The sequence below is a fragment of the Argiope bruennichi genome, chromosome 6, assembly GCF_947563725.1.
Source record: "Argiope bruennichi chromosome 6, qqArgBrue1.1, whole genome shotgun sequence".
Taxonomy (NCBI): domain Eukaryota; kingdom Metazoa; phylum Arthropoda; class Arachnida; order Araneae; family Araneidae; genus Argiope; species Argiope bruennichi.
In genome coordinates, this window is record NC_079156.1 from 131,205,639 (window position 1) to 131,212,941 (window position 7,303).

The 7,303-nt window shown below is 30.3% G+C and overlaps 1 protein-coding gene across 1 annotated transcript in view; it reads right to left on the bottom strand.

The window, feature by feature from the left end:
* LOC129973049 (uncharacterized) overlaps positions 1 to 6,043 on the bottom strand; it is a 123,301-nt gene extending 117,258 nt beyond the window's left edge. The window contains exon 1 of the mRNA XM_056087408.1: positions 5,992 to 6,043. The gene's annotated coding sequence lies outside the window, so the exon portion shown is untranslated. The remainder of the gene's footprint in view (positions 1 to 5,991) is intronic.
* Between the last annotated feature and the right edge of the window lie 1,260 nt (positions 6,044 to 7,303).

Below are 7,303 nucleotides of genomic sequence, written 5' to 3' on the forward strand. Positions count from 1 at the left end.
TTCGAAGCAACGTGTAGTAAGACGTCTTAAGAGTTGTCTTCCGATAAGACAGTTTCCAAGACAAGTAGCTCTTAGCACCTTTGAAGTCATGCCGAACACCTTCAAGCGAGATTTTGCAAGAGAATTCTTATCTTGGTTAAAAATGCCCCGACACCCTGTCTCCAATTTAATGATAGTTTTCCATAAAAAAATTTTAGGTCAAATGATGCATTCCTTAAGGGGACAAACACCTGTCCGGGTCATGTCGAGTAAATCTTTAGCCCCTCCCAACAACTGAAGGAAAAAGGACGTACTTCTAAAAATAAGACATGTATAAATGGATTTTGGTTCAATTTTGTTGATCGCTTTTTCTAATCATTTTAGTTTTTGATATTGTGATATTTATAACTGCAATAGGCACGCAAGGTTTGGTTTGTGTGAGGTTTATTGGCGCAAGTGCCATATTTGGCTATACTGCTTCAAATAGACATGCAAGACAACAACCATATTCAAATTTAAGGCATTTGCGAATTGATTTTCAAGTCAGTTTTGTTCTTTAATTAATTGTAGAAAAAGGGGAGAATGAAATTAGAAACTCAAAACATCTTGTTCCACTGATACTTTATTGGGTCAGTTTTTATGTAGGATATAATTTTGTATTTACACAATGAATCTTTTCCTATTTAAATGAATGCTAACATTTTTGTAATCTCATTATTTGCTGTAATTTCTGATTTAATGTCACTGAAGACATGTCTTCACCAACGGAGATATGTCGATGCAAAATATATTTTAGATAAGAATTGATTCTATGGAAACATCGCTTAATCAACGAGATAAAATTATTCAACCTTGTCTTCACAATCGCTGTTATAGCTATCGTCAATAATAATAAAGGATAATGTGTGTGCATGCCTCTCTTTCTCTTCTCTCTGTGTGTACGTGTGCAGCTCTAGAAAACAAATGGGCTTGAGTTATAAAATTCAGCATAAATATATTTCAGAAGGTGGGAGAAAATTTTGAAATTTTAATTAGTTAAAAATTAAAACAGATTTGGGATTTCGGAGTTTCCACAAAAACTTTCGAATATTTTATTGCACAAAACAGTTTTATTACATTGAAACTCACAAACGGTCTTTTTAATGGCCTCAATTTAACTGCAGATCAAATATTTCCTGGGTTTTTGTAATTTTTAAAAAAAATAATTTTTGAATAATTTTTAAGATCGATTTCACTATTTAACTGAAATTTAAGTCGTCTTTATTGGTCCTTCAAATACTTAATCGAGGGAATTTTTTTTTCGTTGTTGTAAGCTAAGGGTGAAGGATTTAGTAACTCCGTGCAGTTAACAAGATGAATGAAAAAGTGAAGCTACTCTGCCATGAAAATTAGAAGACAGATTGACCTGAAAGTTAAGTTCCTAATAGCACGATGATAACATGTACACAATAAACAGAACATAAATAAGGTTTTTAAAACCATGCGGCTTTGATGTCTGGCATGAATTCATGTTTAAAAATGTTTTCTTGGGTGAATCATGGACATTAAGTTATGCATAAGAGGTTTAAGGGGAAGTAACCCAAATATATTTCTGGCGAACTCGCTGGTCGCCAAAGCCGGTGAGTGCAAAAGAAACATAGCAAATAAATTAACTGATTAACACAGAATATGTCTCACAGAAGATATTTGGTTGAAAAGTCTGCTCGGAAAATTTGATCAACAGTCCACAAAAGACACACGTCCATTTTTAATATGGTTTCTAGAAAAGATTGGGATGTCAAAAAGCAAATGAAATACGTATTTTTAAACTATAAATTCATTGAAAATTGTAGCATCATTTGTTACACGTTGAATAAGTTTTAAAATAATCAGTTATATTATGTAAACTAATTTTTGATTTTCCTCTTCTCAATTTTCGTTGCATTTCACTCATTCTCATTTACTTCAAGTTTTAAAAATGCTGAGCATTACATTTTTAAAAACAAAATTTCTTTTCATTACAATACTTGTATATTTACTTCATTTTTTTCTTTGTCAACAATTTTTTTTAATTATTATTAAAGATTCAAATCTTAGAATTTTGTTGTTCGAAAGTGTCCGAAACGTTCATATAAGGTTAAATTTTGACTAATTTATTTACTGCCAGCTTTTGTTTGCATAATAATCCATCATATTTGTCATATGTGTTAGAATTTGTTGTATAAACATGTTTCAGTTTATAAAAATGAATATAATTTTATTTAAAATATTTTTTGAATACTTCTAGTTTTTTTATTAGTTACTTAATACAAAAACGCATTTAAAGAAATTGTTTTATATAAATCTAACTAATTTCACAGAATGTCATAGGTGTAGAAACCTGCTTTCAACGCCATGTTAACTGAAGTTTTTTGAGAAAACATGTTTTCGAATAGTTATCAATTTTTTTATTTACACATGCATTATAACTTTCGAAAGAAAAGGAATAAAATACTTTTTACATTTGTTGTGTTGTTGTTGTTTCTAATGGCACTTGTCATAGACAAGCCCACTAAGTTAAGAAGTCAGTGGTTTTAAGCCAAGAGTGCGTCTCTTGTTTCTGACAATAGCACAATCTAGGACCAAGAGTACGACTTAGCTGCGAACACGTCACAACCCTTTTTACGGGGCGGACTTCATTCACTCATCCTTATATCGTAATTTGGACCTGAATAAGAAAACGATCACCCCTGATACAGTAACCCCAATTATATTACTCTCGACACGGATGACTTAGTGACCGTGACAGATTTATACGTGCGCCAGCCACTACATACACACACAAGGAGTCTTCGGCCAGCAGGGGTCGAACTCACAACCCGAGGGACGTGAATTCAACGTCCGACCAACCAGGTTATTCCGGTCTACTTATAATATTTAGAAAGTTAAGCAAAATATTAATAATTTGAGCACATCCTAGGATCACGAAAACAAAGTCGCTGTCATTCATTTCATCACTTGCACAATTTTTATAGCATGATTTTAATCGTATACGTAGTGACATGGGCAGTAACGTTTGTCATATGACTGTGATGTCAAATGAATTTAACTGATTGTAGATGAATTCAAATCGGTTTATTCAAGTATATAAATAGGAAAGCTGCAAGTAGTGTCTTTTCAATCAGACGGATGAATTGATTTATGTTTTAACGAATTGCATTTTTTTTGGACAAAATCTTATCCAATATTTCAAATATTCAGTGTCGATTCGATCTGAAAGTAACATAAAAATCTACAAGTGAGTGCATCACACTTGAATTGTTTAATACATAGATGCACCCATCTTAGGACAGCAATAACATATCATAATGTAGAAAAATTTTGTTTTTAACATAAAGTTTTACTACATTCAATAGTAACGATTTTTAATTATAAATTTATCTGCTTCAAAAACAATGCTTATTTTCAAATGCAATAAAATAATATCCATAAGTATTTAAGCTTGTAAAGTCAATGCTACATTTTGCAAGTTTTACCTTATTGCCACACTGATTATAGTATACCATGTTACGTGCACATGAATATTAAAAAGGAATTAAGGATATGGATCATATTTAATTTTTTTGATAGAATGTTGTTCTGTTCATTTTTCATGGACATTTTAATCTAAAAAATATTCGAATTTATGAAGTAATAAATTTAGAATCAGGAAATCATAACATTTTGACATTTCCTGCTGGAATGGCACACAAATTTTACTGATCTAATTACAAAAAATTAAACCCAATTTTTAAACATTTGAACCACTGTAAAAAGATCCAAAAAAGGAAATAAGAAAGAATTTTTTAAAAAAATTTAATAGGACTTCCTTTAAAATCTCATTTTTATTATCAGATAAAACAATTTTTTATTCGCTTTAAGTTAATTTTAATCTTTTATTTATAATTCATTGTTCGTTTTAATTTTATAATTCATAATACAATAATTTATAATTCAGCATGATTTCTGTTAAGGAATATAGAAGTCAGATTTCCTAAAATTCAACATTTGACGACTTTCCTAACATGGAACTCAAAACTCAATTATATTAATCAATTAATTGCCACAAAATTTTGCGAATATTAAAATAGTGTTTTGTTCGTAACTTGTACACAATATTTTAAATTTTTGACATATTTCAAAATGATTGAGAAATCGGTTAGACAATTTACTTAACAAAAATAAAACAAGTCAATTCAAATAAACATGCGTAGAAAGGAATACGTTCATTTTAGGCATTGGTTAAAAAATAACTTATTAATTCATTGTTATCATCATAAAACTAAAAAAAAAATATTTGATTAACAAATAATTGCAGAAGCAGAAAAAGTACTAAATAGTTCTATGCAAACATATATCCATCACTTCACACTGCAAGCTAAAAACAATGAATATCTAATCTTTAAGTGATCAATTATCTTAATTTGATAAGATATAGCTCTTAGGTATGAGCCTTTAATGAGTAAACCTTTTATTTATAGTCAACAAATATTTTTTCACTTGAAGAAAGTTCCACAAATAGCTTAAGTTAGCTATTTTTGGCACAAATGAAGAAATGAATCTGCGTAACTGTTTCTTTGGACTTTCTTGCTTACAACTATATTAATAATAAGGATGAATACGTGTGTGTGGTTGTGCGTGTGCGTGTGCGTATGCGTATATGTACTGGAGGTGCACAGACTAAACCATTTGACCCACAGTTACCAAATTTGGAGGGCGAAAATATGCACCTAGAAGCATTTGTTTTTTGAAATTTAAGTTAACTAAAGATTAAGCTGAATGTTGTTATATTTTTGCGATAACGACCGACAGTAGTACAGTACAAAAATGAATTCTACTCCGTTTTAAAATATAAAAAAAAATTCCTTTCTAGCAATACCAATTTAATATTAATATGAATTTTTTCCTACGTTTTAACAATTAAATTTTTTTTACTTAATTTCCAATAATAGATAAAATTATTTTCCTGAAATTCAAACAGTTTTCATTCTTTCTTCGAATATTTGATAGCATGATTTTCTTCCGCTGTTGAATGCAAAGGACCGAGGGTTCTGTTTATTATCCGTGTGGTTTACAAAACAAACAAGAGTAAATTTATAATACCGCAAAATTTAGAAATTGGATGAACCGTATATTTACATTTTTAATAGCATTATGATGTTATAGGACAGTCTCGATTAGAAAAGTTCATGTACACAATAAATAGAATTTAGGTAAAGACAATTAAAATAACACTATTTTAATTTTAAGCACTTTGGTGAAATGATGGACACGAAGTTATATTTAAACTATTTATCTGGAAACAGTATAATCAACATTTCTGGTAAACCTACTGGTCGCTTGAGGTGACGATATGTAATATTGCAAGTTTGATGTTTAAATTATTCACACCAAATATAGTAAATAGGAGTAATATTATATATATATATAAGATAATTGTGCCGGAATTTTGAATCTTTTAAAATCAAATATACATAGAAAATAATTTTATTTACGTATTTTATAGTGCTTTAGAGTTATATTTAACTTCATATGCTCAAAAACTTACACACACACACACAAAAAAACAAAACAGCAACAGACAATTAACCCTTTGATAGATTTTATACAAAATCTGAAACTCATTTATAATTTTGTCGATAAACCAATATCGCAGTCATCTATTTTTAGTCATTTTTCATTTATCGTGTTCACATTCAGATGAATAGACAAACAATTCTATCGATAGATTTTCCCAAAGTTTTACAGAATTCTACAAGTAAAAGCACATGCCACATTTTATCCTTTAAACTGTTCGAGTGTTTCAATGATCGTGTTTACAAATAGCTTAATTGCAAATATGTATGTTTCGGAATCAAAAAAATCTGATCATAGTTTTTGATATTTGTAATATTTTCTCTTATTAAATATTTCATATACAAAATAAGTCTTTAAATTTCTTGGAGACTTAAATCATTTCAGAATTATATTGCAAACACTGAGAATATTGAATAGATAAATCTAAAATGATCTCACCTTTTTCTATAAAAAAGCCAGTGTCACTGCAAAGCGAATATGAGTGCACTAGAGATACGGTACAAGCAGTATGTAAACTCTATTTCGTTTTCATGGCGTTACAAAAATTAAAGCAAGCTTGGACTAATCGAAAGACCCAAGCGACATCTGAAATTTTTTTTAACGAATACGTTGCCTAAAGGAATCCAATCGGGCTTATTAAATTCAATGAGACGTCACGGCAATCCATGGGAAACTAAACTTCCGTGTTCCAGCATTTTGATGGATGTGTCCCTTTAAAACTCATGTAGGTCATGTAACCTCGTTTTGAGGCTGAATTTGAGGCGCCTTGTAGGTAACAGGACCAGATAAAAACTGGAAGATCTCTGCTCTCGTATCATAATCATCTCAAATGCTAAAGAACGCCAATTCAGATGCTTCAGATGCTCACGGCATTTCATCTCAGGTGAGTAAATGAACGTTCTTCTGATTTTTCTGAATTTTTAGATGAGTAAATGAGTTTCTATTCAATTTAGAAAGCACAAGCATCATAGAGAACATCATAATTAGCTCAGACCTATCAATGAGATACAGATTAATAAATACAAACTTGGCGATATAATTATGATACTAGGAACCCATCCTATAGCATGCACTCTATGATGTGATAATTTTCAAATAATATTTTAGGAAAAATTTCTGTTCATTTTTTTAAAATCTTGTGTTCTTTTTTCGTAAGCAAATATAAATACTTTTGTGCTCCGTATTGGACTTCGTTGTACAATGAACTCGAAATCTGTAAAATGATGTTTGATTTTCCAAGACATTTCCAGGTCATTTATTCCCGAATTGTTTGTCTCGATACTTTGGGGGGTCTTAATTTCCTCTCAGGGTCAGGATAGTTTTCAGAATTTTATTTGCATGTCAATTTAGTTTCCCTAAGTTTGTGTCTCGATTCACTAGGAATCTCAATTTTCTCTTAGTTGTGTGGTAACGAGGTGCCTGGCTATAATTGAAAAAAAGGTCAAGATAATATTTAGAATTTTATTTACATTAGTTTTCTTAAATTTGTGTCTGGACACACTACCAGTCTTAATTTACTCTCAGCGTCAAGATAATGTCATAATTTTATTTGCAATTTAGTTTTTCTAAGTGTGCTTTTTGATGCTCTGGATTATCTTGATTTCCTCTCAGGGCAGGATAACTTCCTAATTGTTTTTACATGTTTAATTTAGTTTCGGTAAGGGCATGTCTCGATGCTCTGGAGAGTTTTGTTTTCATATCATAGGCAGGGTAATATTCAGAATTTTACTTGCAAGTTAATTTAGTTTCT